At 46.4% G+C, this 21524-nt stretch overlaps 1 long non-coding RNA gene across 1 annotated transcript in view; it reads left to right on the top strand.

Annotated features, from left to right (window-relative positions):
• Positions 1-9667, top strand: part of LOC118670616 — a 28624-nt gene extending 18957 nt beyond the window's left edge. The window contains exons 2-3 of the long non-coding RNA XR_004972407.1: positions 6497-6589; positions 9569-9667. This is a non-coding gene — a long non-coding RNA (uncharacterized LOC118670616). The remainder of the gene's footprint in view (positions 1-6496; positions 6590-9568) is intronic.
• The last annotated feature ends 11857 nt before the right edge of the window (positions 9668-21524 follow it).

Genomic DNA, 21524 nt, shown 5'->3' with positions numbered 1-21524 from the left:
TGTGTTTTCCCTGGCTTTCAGAAACTATTTAGATAGCCACTTGGTCATTTAATTATGTTGTCATTAGGAAAGCCTGCTCAGTCACTTGCTGCCCACGCTAGATAAAAACACTGGAAATTCACACGATGTCATTATTATGCTGGTCTTTCTCTGCCAGTCACCCAGCATTGGGAATGATGGGTTTGTCAACATTTCCATTAATCCATCTTATTTTCAAGGCCTCCACCTTAGTTGCTGAAAATTGCATTGTACTGGATGGAAGCCTAGAGGTAATTTCCTTTAGTGTTATAGCAGCTGCATTCTTTCACGGCTGTCTGTGACTTTGCAAGTGATTTCATTCTCTTTTTGTTTAAAAACAGTAATTCATACCTAAGTCTCAACTCTTACTCAGGATTACAGTGTGAATCATGTGAAGTAAACATTTACAAACAGCACACAATTCAAGTCTCCATCCATCACCATTTATCCCCCTTACAGCCTCCTCTACCTCCCGCCACCCACAGCTAGAAAGTTTCAAACTCGGTAACCATGCTCTTAACCACTGCTCTCCATTGCCTCTTGCCAAATGTACTGCATGTTTGTGTTGGTGACTCAGTGGTTTCTGTTCCTCTTCAGAAGGAGCTACATGCAAAGCAGAATTATCACTAGGAGATAACTTATAAAGAGCAAGGAGAGACTTGCTCTGTTAGGAGATAAAGTCAGAGCATGAGAGACGGTGACATATACGGAAAGGCTAATGGCATCAAGACACACAGTACTGCAAAAATATACCCACTGCTGTGACAAAGCTGTTGAATTTAGGGAGTCATGGAACCCCTTCTGGATACTGCCAACTTCTGCCTCTCTGTGTTGGTGTTTTCTTCTTCTTAGAAATGTTTGACTAGTCAAAGCAGCAGCACTCTGATCGACCACACTCTGTCCTCCCTTCCCTGCCCTTCTTGGGTCTTATCTAAGTCCTGGGGGTCTTATGCCACCAGCACCGGCTCGGTCATAGTAACCTATGAACCAAGAGGTCATGGTTCACTTCCCGGTCAGGGCACATGCCCGGGTTGCAGGCTCGATCCCCAGTGTGGGGCGTGCAGGAGGCAGTCGATCAATGATTCTCTCTCATCATTTTTGTTTCTATCTCTCTCTCCCTTCCCCTTCTTCTCAGAAATCAATCAAGATATATTAAAAAACAAAAAAAACGAGCTCCTCAGCCTGGCACTGCAGGCTCTTCCTGACCTGGCCCCACCCTCATCATCAGCATCCCTCCCACCAGAATCCTCTGGCCTTCAGCCTCCTGCAGACATTTGTCCTACCACCTAGAGACCTCTCCTCCCTTCTCTCCCTACGTCCCTTCCCCTGAAAGCTGTCTCTGACAGCTGGCTGCTGGTCTCCTATACTGGCCCCTCTCTCCTCCAGGGGCCCCGATAGTGCCGGACAGCAGGACACAGTCTCTAGCCCCATTGGGTTTAGCTCTGTGGTGAAGGAGTCGCCACACAACACAGGAGTCGCCACACAACACAGGAGTCCTGCCACCTGGCTGTCTATTTGAATTCCTTTATCACAGTATTCCATAATTACCCATTCACCTGCCTCTTTCCACATTTGACTGTAAACCCCCCCACCCCCAATCCTGCGTCGGATCACCGTGGTCTTTTCAGCCCTTAGCTAAGTTCATGGCATTTGAAGCACCCAGTAAATGTTTCCTGAAGGAGTCAGAGACGGAACTAATTAATCCCATTTGTTCTTTATCCAAACGGTGTGACCTTGGGAAAGTTATATAACCCGTCTATAACTTTGCTTCCTTGTAAATTGGGTTAGTAACACCTGTTTGTAAAGCTCAGTAAGATAATGTTCCTTTTCATGTAAATGCTGGGTTGGGGAGTGAATATGAGGGGAGACCCATGTTACATGAGGAACAAGACCCACAATAATGATAATATTAGTAAAAGCTACAATTTTTCAATTGCTGTCACATACTAAGTGTTTCAGACCATTATATCATTAAACACTCCCAACTCTTTGAGGAAGGGATTGTTGTACCCATCATACAGGTAACACAGCTGAGTCCGAGGAAGTGATGTACCAGCCAACTGGCAGAGCTGGGGTTCACAGCGTGCCTTAGAGGCTAAGCACTGCTATTTGGGTACCATCTCAGGGGCCAGCTGGCCGCAGGCTCCACAGCGGCGTCAGGCAGCAGCCCTGGTCCTGGCTGTCCTCGGGTCACACTTGCCCTGAAGAAGCTGGCAGAGAGCAGGCACAGCAGGTGCTACAAAGACCAGAGGAGGAGAGGGGAAGTGCGATTCGGCTTGCGGAAGTACAAGCCCAGCTGGCCACCGGGCACCGACCCTCAGTGAGGGCAGAGGGCAGGAGGGAGGAAGGCGAGCTGGGAGGCAGAGAGCAGGGCGTGGGCCGCCGGACTAACCGGAGATGCTGTGTGTAAGGTGACGAGGCGCTGCCAGGCCCAGGCTATGCTGGGCAGCACTCCCTGGAGCACACAGAGGTCCCTCTCTCTCCTTCGTGTTCACAGAGGCGAGTCCATGACACAGGGCCGCTTACATGCGTGCCTGTGTGTGCGCGCGCACACACACACACACACTTTGATACTGAGCCCCATCTAACTTTCTTCTCCAAGTTTTGTCTCTGTATTTCCTAAGGCCTCTGAGAGCAGCTGTGTTTCTAGACAGTGGGGTGCAGGTCAGATCAGAGAGGAATTGAATAAAGTAGTCCCCCTGATGAGCCAGTTCTTTAGCTAGAAGCTCTGGGCCTTCTAGTCCAGCGATGTTCAACTGGCATGCTGCAAGAATGTTAGTAATTAGTGCATGCATGCCACGAGGTGAAAAGGGTTGAAAAATCACCCGTGTTAGTCCATCCAGAAGAAATGTCACTTAGTGGGTAAAGGTAGGAGCCTGGGTTTACATTTGTCACAACCTTTTAGTGAAATTAATTACCCCGTGATACTGAATCTGTTTCCTCCACTGTGAGGGGGGAATAGTAATAGCACCTACCTCGCGAGGCTGAGGAGAGCGTTAAACAGACAAGGGCTGCTTCTGTGTGAAGCTGTTCCGTGGCTAAGTGGACATCATTATTCTCTCTAAAGCTGCCAGGGGTCAATGGTGGTGCATTCACAACTTGTCTGGAGGCTTTTTATTTGGTTGCTTTTGGATTTTGATGAGCCAGGCTTTGCAAAAAATTGACAGATTGGAAAAAAAAAAGCTAGTGCCAGGGCTTTAATAAAATGACCCCAACCTTCGGGAAGCTGGTGAAATGGGTTGATAGAGCCTTATCTCTGGGCACCTCTGGGACACTTCTGCACCTGGCCCGGCAAGGGGTCCTCACATGTGGCCACCTTGGCAGGCCAGGCTTGGCGGGATTCTGCCATCCCCAAACCTTGCTGCCTGCGATGCCTCCTACAGCTTGGAAGTGGTACTCAAACTGACATAGCTCTCTCTCCCAGCAGGCGACCAAGGCTGTGGACCTGCTCATGGCAAGTGAGGAGGAAGTAGGGTGTGGTCCCTGAGGGTTCCTTCTTCTATTCCTCTATCTGGGGGACTAGTACAGTGCCTGCTGAAAGCCCAAGGGCAGGACGGACACTCTCAGATGGCTGATTCCAACAGGGGAAGGGGTGGTCTCCAACCTTCCAGCTAGAAGGCCCTTTAGAGTCATCTAGTCCAGCCTCGCAAAGGCTCGACATCCAGCTTTACTTCTCTGCAATCTCTGGACCTTGAGAAAGAAGATACCTACAGAAAAGGGCTCCTAGTGGCTAACTGGGCTCAAATTTTATTTTCATTTTTGTAAATATTTGTATTGATTTCAGAGCGGAGAGGGGAGAGAGAGAGAGAGAGAGAGAGAGAGAGAGAGAGAGAGAGAGAGAGAGAAAGAAACATCAATGATGAGAGTCACTGATAGGCTGCCTCCTGCACGTCCCCCACTGGGATTTGAGCCATAGCCCGGATATGTGCCCTGACCATGACCTCCTCAACCATTGTCAACCATGGTTGACCATGCTCAACCATTGAGCCAGGCCAGCTGGGCCAACTGGGCCCAAATTTAAAAGCAGAGCCTAGCGGCCATGTCTAAACAGGGGCGTCTCCTGCAAACTGCACTTCAGGGAGAAGCCTGCACTGAACTGCCTGCCTCCCCCGTGTTCCTTCCGTCTGAACCAAACCTTACAAAGGAGTTCCTGGAACAGTATTTCAATCAGTAGGACTAAGGCTTTCCGCTCAGTTGGAGCTGCATAGCTATATCCCGTCCATCAGCATCTTCACTGACCAACCAGGACAATGCTTTTTGGACCAATCAAACGTCAAGGATCTGGAGTCCTCATTTGCATGAGGATGAACCAATCAGAGACGAGGGGCGGGGACTTCTGTCAGTATGTCACTTCCCTTCTGGCTCAGAGACTGAGTGTCCCCCCTCCACCCCCCCCCCCCCCCCTTTGCTGGAGCCTCCACACCAGATACCAGAGCAGAGCTGTCAAACCAGAGTGACCTGGCCGCTGGCCACCTGGCCCCAGGGCTGCCTCACAGCCAAGCTGTGCAGCTTCATAATGGAGCTGTCATCCCTGAGCTGTTCCACAGCCACACTGGATCACAGTTGAAACTGTTTGCACTGAATAAAGGTTCCCTCTTCACCGCACCCCAAACTGGGCACTCCTGCTGACATTGAACTGGGACCAAAGACCACCGGTTGACAAATCTGTGTGTGATGGGCAAGCCCACCCAACACCCCCAGGACCTCTTAGCTCACATTCTCCGCCTCACGGTCCTGGATGAAGAGGACATGTGCAGGAATGTGCAAGCGAGAAGCCACCAGGAGCTCCTTTCTCATTCAAGCCCAAACAAGGAAAATCTGAGAAAGGCACGTCCTTTGCCGTTATCTGCCATCAGAAGAACTGACTAAGCAAAACTATGAACAGGCCAAGAATGAGCTTCCTCCTGATTTATGAACCCGATTTCGTTCTTGCTGTGTTTAATTGATTCAGCTAATAAAATGCTTTGGTTTTCCTTTATACCAAGTAGAGAAATTTCCCTATAAAAGTGTCCCAAATGACTGTACTTTTGAGTTAAGTGTGACCCTCCTGGGCAATTTTTATGCATATTGGAATTTATATAGTGTTACAGCCCTTTTCGACGTGTTTATTGACAAGAATGATCAATGAATAGGATCTCCTGATAGAGAATGAGCGTAGAGCCTCTCCTCCCCTTACCCTTACCCTTACCCTTACCTGGCAGGCATGCTTAGAAGCTGACCTGGTACATCCTTCTTTGAGAACTTCTCTCCATTTAATTATCTGATGGAGATCCTGAAATGTTTTCCAAAGAAAGCAGTAGGGAAAGACAGAGTTACCTGCTCAGATGTAAGGAGGTTTCTAGGTGCCCCACCATGCCAGTCAGGCGCAGTGCTCTCTGGCCTGGCACATGCCCTCATGAGCCGTGTCGTCTGAGGCAAGTCACACCACCTCCGTGGATATCAGCTTCCTTATTTCGGCAATAGGAATGTTCACGGCTGCCCTGCATGCCTATACATGGTGGTAGGGGTGACATGGCACAAGGTACAACAAAGGGCGTTGTAGAGGCAGCAAGCCATACACATGCAAGGGATAATTATTGTGCTGTTACGGCGGCCTGTGATTAACTGGCATTAGTCTGGAAAATTTTATTTCCCCAGGTAAAAACGTCTTTGTTTCCAAGTTAAAATGGTTAACTTCCCCTCCAGATGGGACTGGGCATTGATCTCCCCGTTCTCACTCACAATGGAACACTATCTCTCGGAGATCAGTCTAAATGTTACCTTTGTACCCTCTAGCACTAAAAATAGGTTTGGAGACATTATGTCCCTGGATTTGAAAATCATTACCCACAAAAGTCTTTTCCTCTTCAGTTCTGCAGAGCTGTTCTGGGCCCACACAGAGCCGGCCACGAGAGAGAGAGAGAGAGAGAGAGAGAGAGAGAGAGAGAGAGAGAGAGAAGAGGAGAGGAGAGGAGAGGAGAGGAGGAGGGGAGGGGAGGGGAGGGGAGGGGAGGGGAGGGGAGGGGAGGGGAGGGGAGGGGAGGGAGGGGAGGGGAGGGGAGGGGAGGGGAGGGGAGGGGAGGGGAGGGGAGGGGAGGGGAGGGGAGGGGAGGGGAGGGGAGGGGAGGGGAGGGGAAGAGAGACTCGCTCGTGTTTGAGGACTTCAGGTTTGGGGCTGGGAGCACTTCCCTCTACTGCTCAGTTTAGTCAGAGCCGTAAATCCTAAAGTTGGAAAGTGATCTGCACCAGACTCCTCATTTTAAGATAGCTCAAAATGTATTAAGGAAGTAACATAGGTATGCTGGCAGGTTAAGTTGTTACTTTTTTAAAAATTCAATTTTCTGATTTCCAGGCCAATGATCTTCCCATCACATCATTAATAATATGGTCAACTTCGACCACCACCACAACAGCTACTGTTTACTGAACAATGAGTATGTATTAGACGTTGCACTAAACTATAAATTTATTCATATATTCACTCATTTGTCTCCTGCAGAACCCAGTGTGGCCGATATTGCTCCTATTTTACAGATGAGGACAATGAAGCTCAGAAATATTAATTACTTGTCCAGCGTCTCGGTGCTGCTATGTATGTACATTGGCTCACAGTGCAGAGAAAGAAGGGGAATATGTCCGTGGTTGTTGCTGTTGTTAATGTATAACATTGTGTCTACATCTCTTAAAAAGTTAAAAATGAGCCCCAGCCAGTTTGGCTCAGTGGATAGAGCATCGGCCTGCAGACCAAAGGGTCCCAGGTTTGATTCCGGTCAAGGGCAAGTACCTCAGTTGCAGGCTCCTCCTCGGCCCAGGCCCTGGTCTGGGCTCGTGCAGGAGACAACCAATCGATGTTTCCTGTCTTCCCTCTCTCTCTCACTCGTCCTTAAAGTCAATGGAAAAATATCCTCAGGTGAGGATTAACAGAAAGTAAAAATTTTTTTAAAAAACCCACAAAACGTTAAAGATGAAAAATCATTCCTTACCCCAAATATCAAGGGCCCTAGAAAATATACTTGGAATTGAACCGTCACACAAAACTCACCCCGAAGCAGCCCGACTTTGTACGGACAGGGCTTACCTAGAAGCGAGGGAGTGGAGTTCCCATGTCCTTCCGCATGCCAAGCTTCTAGGGCTCAGACGCAAGGTGAGTCAGAATGTAAATGGCAGGCCTTTGGCCACAGTGAATAGACTCATTTCCCTAATTGCTCAGCAGCAAGACAGTGAGGCAACTACTTTATGCGCTAGGAAGGTTGAAAGCATTTCTCAGTCTCAATGTTGCTTTCAGAACAGTTAAACCAACCTCTGCTGCGCCTGCTGGGCTTTCATTCTGAAGATCCTATCCTTGGGCTTTTTCTCCTCTCGTCTTATGGGGCCGATGACCTGAGGCTCGCCAGGCCTACAGTAGTCAGTTGCCACAATAAGTTTGCCCCCTCCTTGACCTCATCAGTTTCCAACTTTTCTTAACAAGTATAATTCCTCTCCAAAGCCTCTCCACACTCTGGCACAAGTTAGAGAGCTTGAGTTTTAAAACTCTGAAAAGGATTTAATGATAACTCATTTTTCCAGAAATTCTGTCCTTTCTAAAATGCTAGCTTTACATTAACCAATACTATGAATGAAAGTCTGAAAAGCATCAGAATAAATTCCTGAAATTTCTCCAGTGCAAAATAAAAGCATAATAAGGGAGGGAGAAGAGCCATCCCAGAAATCAGCCCAGGTTCCTCAAGCCCAAATAGACACTGGGTAAAATTTGACAAGAATTTAAAAATATAGAAACAATCTCATGGTTGATTATTGACTGTTTTTGGAATGCAGTATATAATGTTCCTGGGAAAGAAAATCATGAAGGTCATTTAACAGGACATTTAAAGGCCGGTGTGTGGCTCAGTGGTTGAGCATCGACCTATGAACCAGGAGGTCACGGTGCGGTTGCAGGCTTGATCTCCAGTGGCAGGTGTGCAGGAGGCAGTTGATCAATGATTCTCTCTCATCACTGATGTTTCTCTCTTTCTCTCCCACTTCTATCCTCTTTAAATCAACAACAACAAAACATTTTTTTAAAGAGCAGAATGAGCTGTCATAAGTGGGGTCAACATCCTCGGTCCTGCCCACTCTGTCTCTTCCATTCATGTATCATGTGTTCACATATTTGTCCATGCCTAGCATTTCAACACTTAGGGACTTGAGTCCCTACTAAACTCTAAGCTCATGGAATCCAAAACTGAAACTTCCATGGTCTGTACCCTTGAGAAACACTGTGAATTGGTGAAAATAGACACCACATGAGTCACTATGACGAGCTGTAATACCTGCCACAATGGAGACAGGTACGAAATGGAATGAGGCTCAGGTTGCGAACCTTTGGGGAATCAGGAATGGATTTACCAAGGAGGTGACACTTGAGCTGAAGCTCAAATGCTAACTAGCGGTTAGCCAGCCAGGGAGAGAAAGGGGGAGGGACACTCCCAATGATGCCACCGATGCATGAAAAACCACGGTGAGTTTAGGGTGGTGGTGGGGAAGAGGCAGGGAGGCTGAACCAGTAGGCAGATTCTGGGGGCAGATTCTGAAGGATGGTCTCCACATCACCCAGCAGCCAGCCAGGCCGTCAACCAGAGCAAAACCTCTGGCCATTCGGCTCGGTCCTATTCTCAGCACATCTGCTGGCCTCTGTCTCAATCCCACTCACCTCCCAGGAGAGGGGCATGGGGAGGGGGAAGAGTTGTCTTATTCCAGGCCACGAATTAGGAATTATAGGTAACTGGGAACTGGAGGAGAGTATCAAGGGAGGACCTGGCCTGCTAGATATACACTGAGTGGCCAGATTATTATGACCACCCCATCAGTACAATGAAGTGAATTAGTTATGCAAATAGTAATAATAATAAAACCTTGAGAATATTTGCTTAGGAAGTTTTCAATATTCAGTATTTTTGGAAGTGTCAATGAAGTACTGATGGGGTGGTCATAATAATATGGCCGGTCATAATAATCTGGCAACTCAGTGTATATTAGAAAGAGAACTTGGCTAGAAATATCAAGGGTAAGTGGAAAGGAGGGAAGCCTGGAAGCAGACCAGTGAGGACTACAGGGTTATAGGTTATCCCAGTTTATTAGTCAGGGTTCTCCAGGAAATCAGAACCAAGAGGGTGTGTGCATATGTATGAACATATTTATTACGAGGAATTGGCTCACGTGCTTGTATAGACTGAGAAGTCAAGACCCAGGAGAGTTGGGGGTTTAGGTTCAGTTCAAGTCCAAAGGCGTAAGCACCAGGAGAGTCAATGAGGTAAGTTCCTGTCCAAGTCCCAGTCCAAAGGCAAGAGAAGACCCATGTTCCAGCTCAAAGATGGGCAGAGAGGGAAGTCTTCCAGCCTTTTATTCCAGCCAGGCCTTCCGTGGATTGAAGGCTGCTTTACTCAGCCTACTGACTCCAATGCTCATCTCATTCAGAAACACCCTCACAGACACACACCCAAGATAATGTTTAACCGCATATCTGGGCAGACAGGTTGGCACATTAAGTTAACCACCAACACCCCTAGTCACTGATTTTCGGGTCTCTCCACAGCCTTGCCCCCTGTCAGTTTCCAGAGTGATCTTCCCCTCAAGCCAGACTGGGTCTGCCACCGGCCTGCTTGGCGTCTCCTGCCACCTGCATGGTACGAGGTGAGCTTTCCAGCAGGGGCAGGCCCTTGCTGGGGAGGGGCCTCCTGGCCAGTCTCCACAGGCCCATCTCTCCCTCACCCTACAGCCCCGCCACACTACCCAGCTTCCTTCCGGAGTCTGCACTCGCCTTCCCCGGGATACTTTTAGCCTTGCATTCCTTTCCCTTCCCACTGCCCTGGCTAACTCCTAATTCATCGTCAAGACTCATTTTAGGCCATACTTTAGGCCATGTTTCAGAAAGCCTTTCCTGACTTTGCCTACCTCCTCCTCTGTTGTCACCCCAATAAGTTGAATAAGGAAGGAATAAAAGAAAGAAATTATCGAACAAACAAAAAGAGCACCCATCCATTCCAAAGCATCCTTTTTTATGCCCCTGTTTGGCAGTATTGCCCTCAGCATCCCAGACTGCATTCTGTACCTGGACAGATCTTCCTAAAAGAGCACCTCTGCTCAGCCCCTCCTGTGTCTAGACACCCCCGTGCTCCCCTCTTGTTGAATGCACTGATGAGGACAATCATGATGGTGATGACAGCAACTTACTATTTGCCAGGCCTGGGACAAACGTATACACCTTCAGGAACCGACTGAAAAGATCATGGAGGATCTTTTCATGGATCTTGTCAGAGCATTGTGATTATCATGGCTCTGTAGTACAATTTGAAGTCAGGTATACACCACATTTTCTAATGCAAATATTTTTTCTTTTTTTAAAATATATTTTTATTGATTTCAGAGAGGAAGAGAGAGGGAGAGATAGAAACATCAGTGATGAAAGAGAACCATTGATTGGCTGCCTCCTACACAACCCACACCGGGGGTCAAGCCCACAACCCGGGCATGTACCCTGACCGGGAATCGAATCGTGGCCCCCGGTTCATAGGTCGCTGCTCAACCACTGAGTTACGCCAGCCAGGCAATTTTTATTTCCTGAGGCAAAATTTATCTTAGCAGACATACCTCAGTGGCATGGACCACTCATTGGTATACGACAGCTCATGAGGGACACAAGCCTGAGGTAGATTTCCTCACCAGGAAACGTTTGCTGGAACAATCCTCATACTTCCTAGAGCATGTGAACTTACTGGCACTCGTCAGTAAGGCCATACTCTTTTCTGTGGGTTGAACATGTCTTTGTCTTCTTTGTGCTGTTTAAAAGCTCTCTAATCAAAGTTGGCTTGGTGCTTGGTCCTTCCTGCAAAAAGCCAGCTGGGGTGGAAGGTTCTACCAGGAGCAAGTTATAACACAGCCACTCGCCTTTCAACACGACCGCTGCAAAGTCTCTCCTGCGAGGAACCCAAGGCCTTAACTTTATGAATCATCAAAGCTTTCTCTGATACATGATGTAGAATAACCTTTCCTTTGCAGATGTCACCAAATGCCATGTGCATGGTGTGCAAGCAGAACAAAGGAGAGGCCTATTCTAAGCTGAGCCATTGCATAACTCTCTATAGAAGCTCTTGACCCATAAAATGCTCACCTGCTTTGTGGAGTTTAAATAAAGCAGAATGGTGCTCTTTTTTTAAAGATTTGCTTTATGGTTATCTTCCTGTCAGAATTCCAATTATTCTGTGGTTCAGTGGGAATGTGTCTAGCTGGTTTAAAATTCTTTTTTGGGGTAAGAATGTGAAAAAGATTTTTTTTGAAAAGCCTGTAATGGAAACATTTATATAATAACTAGAGGCCCGGTGCATGAAATTTGTGCAGGGGTGGGGGCAGTCCCTGATTGCCCCTAACCACTCTGCCTGCCTGATTGCCCCAACTGCTCACCTGCCTGCCTGATCACCCCTAACCGCCTCTGCCTCAGCCCCACCACCACAGCTTCGTCTGGAATGATGTTCGGAAAGTCATTTGGCTATCTGGTCTAATTTGCATATTACACTTTTATTATTATAGATGCTGAGCTGCCTCAAGTACCTTTTATTTCATTATTTGCAATACAGTGTTTTAAAAATAATGTTTTGAATCGAGCCTTATGATTAAAGTGATAAACATTTTTTTTGGTGCACTTGAAAACATGGTAATTCACTTCTGCTTAAGAATCAAGAGGACCCTGAGGCCAAGTCATGAGAGGAATGCCCACACACCAGTCATAAACATCCACAGCATTGAACTTGGAGTGAGAAATAAACTTATATTGTGTTAAACCACTGAGATTTTTATTTTTGTTTTTAACAGTAGCCACTAGTATGTCACCGATTGTCCTTTCTCCTGCTCTCATTTCCTTGATCCTATTGTCTTTCTTTATCATGTGAGTAGGTCTTTCCTTCTCTTTTATTTTTCTTTTTAAAAAATTTTATTGATTTCAGAGAGGGAGGGAGAGAGAGATAGAAACATCAATGATGAGAGAGAATCATTGACTGGCTGCTTCCTGCATGCCCTCCACTACCCCCCTTCCCCCCGCAGCGGGGATCGAGCCCACAACCCCAGCATGTACCTTGACCAGGAATCAAACCTTGGACCTCCTGGTTCATAGGTCAACGCTCAGCCACTGAACCACGTGGACCGGGCAGGTCTTTCTAATATAATAACCAGACCAAACTGCTTTTATTGGATTTGGGATTAAGGCCTGGACAGTGTTGATATAAATAAGCAGACTCAATGGATTTAATTAGGAGAAAAAGTTCAATTGATTCAATTTTTTTTTTAAAAGCATACGTGTTACATATCTAGGGCAATTTTTATTAAACAGCTGTAGTTTAAAGATCACATGAGAGTCTCATGGTAATTGTGGTAAATGCAGTTACCTCAGTGCTAGGGGTCCAGCAGATGTGCACGCACCCACCCTCAGGGGATGCGAACCAATGTGCATGGGCTGGGAAAGGGAGATCAGCCTCAGCTCCCGGCCAGCGATCTTCACGCGAATGGCACCGTGGCTGCCAGTGTGCAAGCGCAGACACTGTAAGTGTCAGGCAGAGGTCAGAGCAGGCCGGGAAAGATATTGGTGCTGCATAGGACTGGGTGAGGCTTCCAAAAGGATTAGAGTTTCAAAACGGCTTTAAAAAAGTCCCCCGTGAAAATGCCCGTCTGATTGTGTGGAAGCTGCTCTCTTGTCGACGGAGTGTGGCAATGAGCCCTCCCCCTTCTCTTCGTGCTCCAAGTTGGCGGCGCTCCAGCTGGGCTCGGCGACTCCCATTCAGGGGCTGTCTCAAGAGGAGGGCTCCAGGCAACTCATTCCAGATCTGACCAGAAAAGCTGACCCTCCAACCCTCGCCCCATGAGCTATATGAATGTTAACTCCCATCTTTCATGGGACAAGTATGTGAAGGAAGCCATCATGGTTCTGGTTAATCTTTTCTTTTTTTTTTTCAGTTCCTTCTATTATTCCTCCCGGGGCTTCTCTAGATCCTTCCCACCCTAATCACTACTCTCCAAATAAAACCCGATTTAGGAAGGCCCCGTAGAATCAGTACATTCAGAACTAGACATTATACCACTAGAGGCCCAGTGCATGAAATTTGTGCAAGGGTGGGGAGAGGGGAGGATGTCCCTCGGCCCGGCTTGCACCCTCTCGCAATTCGGGACTGCTGGATCCTAACCGCTCACCTGCCTGCCTGCCCAATTGCCCCTAACCCAGCCGTGGGCAAACTACGGCCCGAGGGCCGGATCCGGCCCGTTCGGCTGTTCTATCCGGCCCGCGGAGCCGAAAGAGCGGAGGGTTCTCTTGCTCTCCCCTCTGCTCCTTCACCAGCAGCAGTGTTAACATGTATTAGTTCACACAAACACTCCATCCATGCTTTTGTTCCGGCCCTCCGGTCCAGTTTAAGAACCCATTGTGGCCCTCGAGTCAAAAAGTTTGCCCACCCCTGCCCTAACCCCCCTGCCTGCCTAATCACCCCCAATTGCTTGCCTGCCTGTCTGATCACCCCTAACCACTTGCCTGCCTACCTGATCGCCCCTAACCACTCTGCCTTGCCGGAAGCCGGTCCATCCTTGCTGCTTGACACAGTCGCTGCAGGAAAGAAACATCTGCACAGCATATGTTTCAAGGGACCTGGCGTATATAGCATACTGTTCTTAATATGTTTGCTCCCCTTAGCGCTGTGTGTTTTAACCAAGGTCACCTCTCCAAGAAAGGTTGTTTCCCCAGGTAGGAATTTTTCCCTGAAGTCAGGGAGGGGATGCCTCTCCTAGAAAGGTTGTTTCCCCAGGTAGGAATTTTTCCCTGAAGTCAGGGAGGGGATGAAACTCCTTAACTAAGTGCCAGGCGGGTAGTTAATCACTACAAACAATCATGCTTAAGCTACATAATCTTTACTCCCTGGAATGGAGATAAGAAACGCCCTAACCTTTGGAATACAGATTGATAGGATTGGAATCAACTGGTATAAATACAGATGTAACAAGACAACAGGACTCAGAACCTAGAGACAGAACCTAGAGACAGAACCTAGCGAGAGAACATGGTAAAAGATCCTGGACTGAACCTGACTACAGAAATTGGCAAGAGAACCTGACTAGAACCTGGTGACTGAACCTGGCTGGAGAACCTGGACAGAACCTGGCTGGAGAACCTAACAAGAGAACATGGACACAGAACCTGGCTGGAGATCCTAACCAGAACTTTTCTGGAGATCCTGACCAGAACTTGGCTAGAGATCCTGGCTAGGCTGCTGATCAACTGAACATTGTCTCTGTGTCATTCCTTCTTCGCTGACTCCGTCCATACCTTTGGGGACCCCTGGACCTGCTGGGGTTGGAGCCCAGCACTGCCTGCCTGCCTGATCGCCCTTAACCGCCTCTGCCTCGGCCCCTGCTGCCATGGCTTCCTCAGGAAGGACGTCTAGAATGACGTCTGGAAGGTTGTTTGGCTGTCCAGTCTAATTAGCATATTATGCTTTTATTATAAAAGATGCATAAGATGTGAACAACACATAGTAGAGCCATTTTCTCCTTTATTTTGGACACTCAATGAATGGGCCTTACATTTCATTAACAGCCTCATCCTGTGTTGTTCCATATTGAGCTTGTTTGTCAGCTGAAGCTTTTACTCTTTCCTGGAGCATTGCTGTTGGGCCAGATCTCCTCTGGTTTGCCATATCTACACTTACCTCGGGTACCACTGAAGCCTTCACATGCAAGCATGTCCCGTTAACTGGCTTTGTGGTTGTCAAAATAATAATTCAGTTACAATGATGTACTATATTTATTGTGCACTTCCTATTTTAGGCACCATGCTCACAACTCTATTCTCTCCTTCAATTCTTACAATGACCCTCTTGAGGCAGATGTTTATTCAGTTTTACAGACGAAGAACAGGCCTATCGAGGTGGAAGAGTCTGCTTATGATCACACACAAAGGACAGACAAGTGGGGAGTTCAGATCCAAGTCTCTCAGAATTCAAAGCTTTTGCTCTTAGCTACAATTCTACTCTGCCTCTGTATCCTACGCATACAGAAAACAAACAAAAAGCAAACAAGCAAAAAGGACTAAATGGGGGCTCTTCTTGCAGCTTTAGAAGAACCAAGGAAAGTGGACAGAATAAATGAAATGGGCTCGGCGTCTGGTTTGGCAGGTTAGATACTCTGGTGCCTAAAATCTATCTTACAACTCTTTACCCTCTGGGTTTAGAGCTTCAGTGGCCTAGTAAGTATCATTGAAAACGTCTCCCTGGCAGCTGGCATCGCTGTGCTCTTCGAAAACAAGGCAGCTGAAAAGCATCCATTGTAGCGACACTCAAATAATAATTAAAATATTGGGAATCAAAGTGCCACATAAACTCTGGCGATGATTATTTCCAATCAGAGCTGGCTTGCGAAAATTTCAGTTGTTTTAAAACTATTTCTTAAAATACCCCGGTCTGCTAACAACTGCTTTTTCCTGCTGCGTCGGTTCTGTCCCTCAGCTCCTCGCAACTAGAGTGGATGCAAAAGAAACCGCCAACAGGAAACCCTGATCAGAATAGCAGCTGACCCCCAGCAGGCAGCAGGCTTCTCCCAGCGGGACGAGGGCACTGGCTCCGGCGTTGTGTCCTGAGCTTGGTCTCTCCCTTTCTGGGTAATGACCCTTTGAAACTCTGTGTGACGACGGCGTTGAGAAAGGCTCCGGGAAATGAGAAACGTTCAGTGGAAGAAGCACATTTAGCTAAAGCAAAACACAATCTTCTTTGGTTGCTGCAATGGGGAAGATAAAAAAGACGAAGTCAATGGAATCAAGCACTTAGTTTTTTCTTGCTTTGACACGATATCCTTTACTTTAAGGAAAGCCTTTCTCTCCTGTTGGTCAGTTCTGTCCCATGGCCAATGTAGAGCCTCTGTAAACAAAATTGCTCCCACCTCAGGGACTTGGTGTTGGGGGCCAGATGTAAGCTGGCAAGGTCCTTGCACCTGAAGGGGCTAGCAAGGCTGGGACCCTTACCCACACAGTTTTCCCAGACTTGTTTGGATGGCGATTATCAGTAGAATGAGAGCAACCTTTGTAGAATGAGAACAGCCTTTCATAGCTTACCAAGAAGTCTGTAACTATTTACTGAGATATGCTGTACTGACAACTTGTCCTTCTGCTGTGTCTCTCCCTTAGAGATTAAGAAGAACAAAGAATACATTCCTCTTGACAGACTTCCTATTCAGTGTGTTGTGTATAAATAGGATTGTATAGCTAATAAACTCGCTTCAGTTCATCAAGAGAACTGGGGTCCTCCCGACCCCGCTTTCCTGTCTTTCTTTCTTTTCTCAATTCCCACCTCCCTGCCTCAGCCCGGCTCAACCCTGTCAGGCTGGCCCTGACAACTTGGCACACCTGTTCCTGCCATCAGAGCATTTTCACCCTCATTCCCACCTGTCCCTCCCAGCTGGCTAAAATTCCTCTTCCGTAGACCATTCCAGGCTACCAAACTGTTTTAGGTGTTATGCTCTGTGCCCTGCATGCAGATTTGCTTATTGGTGCTTGTGGTGGTTAGAATAATGCCCTCCCTCCACCCCTAACCCCCACCCCCACCCCAGTCATATCTATATCCGAATCCCCAGAACCTGTGAATATATTACCTGTTAAAAGAGACTTTGCAGGTGTGATCAAGTTAAGGATCTTGAGATGAAGATTGCCTGGTGGGCCCAGTGCAAGCACAGGCGTCTTTATAAGCGAAAGAGGGAGACAGGAGAGGCAGAGGCAGAAAGAAATCTGAAGGTGCTGTGCTGCTGGCCTTGAAAAGCAGGCAGAGGCCCCGCGCCCAGGAAAGCGGTTGGCTTCTAGAAGCCAGAGAAGGCCAGAAAGGTCTCCCTTGGAGCCGCTGGATGGACACAGCCCTGCTGACAGCGTTGTTTCAGCCCAGTGAGACCCAGACTTCTGATCTCCGGAACTGTAAGCGGATGCATTTGTGTTGTTTTAAGCCACTAAGTTGTGGTAATTTTTCACAGAAGCCGTAAGAAACTAGTACAGTACTTACGGTATGTGTTCTGTCCAACCATAAGCTCCATCCAATTAGGGGCTTCTGTATCCCTGGCATCTAGTGCCCAGCATTTGTAAGCACCGGGTAAATATTTGTAAATTGATTCTGCTCCATCGAAGCAAGCGGTAATGGCATTATGAGATCTCACCCAGGGCCGCCTCGTTATAATAGTCAATAAGCCCAGCCAGAACGCCGGTTCATTAATTCCTTCATTTACTGTTATGTTCCTGTTGTAACTGGGATAGAAGAGTGCGCGAAACACACCTGGTTTCCCCCTTAATGATGAGAATTTATAAGCGGCGCCACCAGCTACCAGGGGCTTTCTTTTCTGTGACATGGTTGTGCCTAAGTGTCCAAAGTAATCCGACGGGGATGAAGGGGATGAAGTAATTCTTTGGTGAAAAACCGTGTTTATCTTTGCTGTCATTGGTCAAAACAAAACAGTAGATTTATAATGGGAAGGTGTGTATTAGAAAAGTTGACTGTAAGCTCAAATGGCTACTAGAAAGTTGTCTGTGTAAGCTTCGATGCCAAACAACTTGGCCCGCTAGATGTGCCCCCCACCATTCTCTCCCGAAGGAAAAGAAACAGGTACAAGGTAAGGGTAACTGACAGAGACCAGACCCAGTAACAGGCTTGTCCAGAGCTCTCTCAGGTCAAGACTTTGTATGATTGTTTTTCTCGTTTTCTGCTTCCATCAAGTAAAAAAATAAATGTAAGAGATGTAGATTAGGAAAGTAATAGCATAATAGCATTTAGAAGTATACGAATATTATATAAACAAAAATAGGAGTAAAAAAACACATATTAATACAAACTTATACATGTGGAAAACATCTGGTAGCCTTGCTTAATATGGTAGCCTCATTTAGAACAAAACAAACAGAGAACCGAAGAGAAGAAAGTGCGCTTCCTGGTCTTTGAAACCATGCTGCCTTTGGCGAGGTTAACGTGGCCACATTAAAATAAATATATACCAGCCCTAACCGGTTTGGCTCAGTGGATAGAGCGTCGGCCTGCGGACCAAGAGGTCCCAGGTTCAATTCCGGTCAAGGGCAGGTACCTTGGTTGTGGGCACATCCCCAGTAGGAGATGTGCAGGAGGCAGCTGATCGATGTTTCTCTCTCATCGATGTTTCTAACTCTCTGTCCCTCTCCCTTCCTCTCTGTAAAAAATAGAATATATTTAAAAATAAATAAATATATAACATAATAGGTCATATATGATGTAATGTGTATCACCTGATATAAGAAAACTGTCACAAAGAGTTCCATTTGGGGAGATTGTATTTGCAAAAGAGGCATCACGTACTCTGGGTAATGGTTCGCTTTTTAAAAGTTTTCATGTAAATGTATATTGCATTCAAATGAGGGAAGGGCATTCCATAATCATTAATCAGCTCTTTTTGTTTTTCCCTGAGACGTGACTTATTCTGTGACCCTGTCCCTGGGAGATAGGTGAAAGTACATCTTTACTTTTAGCATTCAGTTCCCAAATCTCCACCGTACCTGTACATATGGAGCAGTCCGGTTCATCATCTGAGCGGCCCCATGCTCTGGTGAGCGGGGGAGGGACAGTGTGAGGACGGTGACAGGCAGTGGAGTGAGAGAGGGAGCAGGGTGTTCTCTGGGCTTTGTGGTCCTGCGAGCTCGCCGCCCTCAGGAAAACCTGCCGAAGAGCTTAGGGCGCCCTCTACTGCCCTCTGCTGTCACCGTGGCTTCCATCACAGCACGAGCTTCATGTCTTGAATTTACAAACTAGCCCTGTTGAAAGTTTACAGACTAAGACTGAACACCTCACTTTACATAACAAATGTACCAGGAAAGTTCATTTGCTCCATCTACATCCTATCAATACTTGGTATTCTACGTTTTAAAATTGCATCTGTTTTGGTAGTTTTGTAGAGAGTGGTATCTATTTTATTTTGTATTTTCATATAAAAGCTGTGTTCTCATACTGAGTACTTATATGTACTTGTTTGTCACTTGGAACCCTGTATTGAGAGATGTATCTTCAGTCTCTTGCCTATTTTTCTCTTAGTTTGTCATCTTTTCCTGATTTATGAATTATTTATTCTGAATGGAAGAGCTTTGTCAGCTATGTTTTTAAATATTTCTTATATTAAGGTTAATCTTTTTATTCTAATAATGGTATATTTTGATGATCAAAGTTCCTAAATTCAATGTAAATAGAAAAGTTATATTTAATGTGAAATACACATAAGTGTAAATTTAATTTAGGATGTAAACTTCAACTTACTAATGTTTTCCATTAAGATTGGTCTTTTGGCCCTACCTGGTTTGGCTCAGTGGATAGAGTGTCAGCCTGCGGACTGACGGGTCCCAGGTTTGATTCCAGTCAAGGGCACATGCCCGGGTTGTAGGCTCGATCCCCAGTAGGGGGCGTGCAGGAGGCAGCCGATCAATGATTCTCATCATTGATATTTCTTTCTCTCTCTCCCTCTCCCTTCCTCTCTGAAATCAATGAAGATATATTTTTAAAAAGCTGGTCTTTTGGGGGTCTTAAGAAATCTTGTCCTATACAACATCATAAATATATTCTATGTTATCTTCTTTAACATTTATTTAACCTTTCACATTTTATATCTACGATATACCTGAAGTTGACTTTTGTGTGTGACAGTGGGGTAGAGATTTTTCCATTGTGATATTCAAATGTCCATTGAAAAACCATCCTTTCCTCACTGTACTGCATGTCACCCTTGTCAGACTATGTACCTGTGGATCATTTTGACTCAATTCCAGTGTCATCTGTTTATCCTTGAGCTGCAGAATTATTCTAGGGGCCTATGCATTTCTAGGGGTGATACAAAGTGCACAGCAGCTTGTAAAGAACCTCTAGGTCAGCGGTTCTCAACCTGTGGGTCGCAACCCCTTTGGAGGTCAAATGACCCTTTCACAGGGGTCGCCTAAGACAGCCGTGGGCAAACTACGGCCCGCGGGCCGGATCCAGCCCGTTTGAAATGAATAAAACTAAAAAAAAAAAGACCGTACCCTTTTATGTAATGATGTTTACTTTGAATTTATATTAGTTCACACAAACACTCCATCCATGCTTTTGTTCCGGCCCTCCGGTCCAGTTTAAGAACCCATTGTGGCCCTCGAGTCAAAAAGTTTGCCCACCCCTGCCTAAGACCATTGGAAAACACATATATAATTACATATTTTTGTGATTAATCACTATGCTTTAATTATGGTCAATTTGTAACAATGAAATTGGGGGTCACCACAACATGAGGAACTGTATTAAAGGGTCACGGCATCAGGAAGGTTGAGAACCACTGCTCTAGGTCAGTGGTCGGCAAACTCATTAGTCAACAGAGCCAAATATCAACAGTACAATTGAAATTTCTTTTGAGAGCCAAATTTTTTAAACTTAAACTATATAGGTAGGTACATTATTATTAACTTAATTAGGGTACTCCTAAGCTGGCCTTTGCTAAAAACGTCCTTAATCTGATTGAGGTACATTCGCTGAGGTCGACCCCTTCCAACTCTTCCATCCACACTCGTCTTGTATACTTGTTTCGTCTCTTTTGTCACCCGCGCGAGATTTGCGGACGCGACTAGCACTAACCACTGCACGAGACTGCTGACTGACTGGCTCACTCAACTCGTGCCTGAATCACACGCCTCCCCCCATGCTGCGTATCCCGTATCCCGCAGCCCGCCTGCGACACCCCCCACTTCTTCTAACGCCACTTCTTCAAAATAGACTCGCCCAGGCCGAAAACCGACTTCTGTGCATGGGCCACGAAGTTTCAATCGCACTGTATGTGCGCGTCCGCACGTGGTATTTTGTGGAAGAGCCACACTCAAGGGGCCAAAGAGCCGCATGTGGCTCGCGAGCCGCAGTTTGCTGACCACTGCTCTAGGTGAATCTAGAGTTTGTTTTATCATGGGATGACTCGAGGCCCGATGCCTGGAATTTGTGCAGGGGGCTTGGCCCTTGCAGCCCTGGCTGCCTCAGCCGCCCCTCACAGCCCCTGCAGCCGTGGCTTCATCTGGATGGTCACCTGGACGGTCATTCTGCTGTTCGGTCTAACTAGCATATTAGCTCTTTATTAATTAGGATAGAGAGACTTATCAATGGTTCTAGTAATCAGTAAAATTAGAGATACAGATGCAAAGTACAGTGAGTTGGTGCTACAGAAATAGGTAGGCAAAAGATTACAAATCTAGTGGAAAGTGGTCATGTGACTATAAAATTTAAATTATGGCAATGTGAACAAAGGAGTCACCAGTGTATGAAAATCTGGACACATTTTCTGATTCTAACCAAAGTGAAAAGTTAATTCTGTTCAAAACTAGTGCAGAATCATTTTTTTAAGTGTCTTTTCTCTTTTAATTTATCAACGAACCCTATTTTTTTGAAATTTCCATTTAAAAACATTCACACTAATATTAACTTTGTATATGTGGAATAAGAGTTAAATTTCTTTCATATGCTTCTGTG

Source organism: Myotis myotis, unplaced genomic scaffold (genome assembly GCF_014108235.1).
Source record: "Myotis myotis isolate mMyoMyo1 unplaced genomic scaffold, mMyoMyo1.p scaffold_m19_p_16, whole genome shotgun sequence".
In the NCBI taxonomy this organism is placed as follows: Eukaryota; Metazoa; Chordata; class Mammalia; order Chiroptera; family Vespertilionidae; genus Myotis; species Myotis myotis.
The sequence above is the reverse complement of the archived record's forward strand: the minus strand, read 5'-3'. Positions and strand labels throughout refer to the sequence as shown.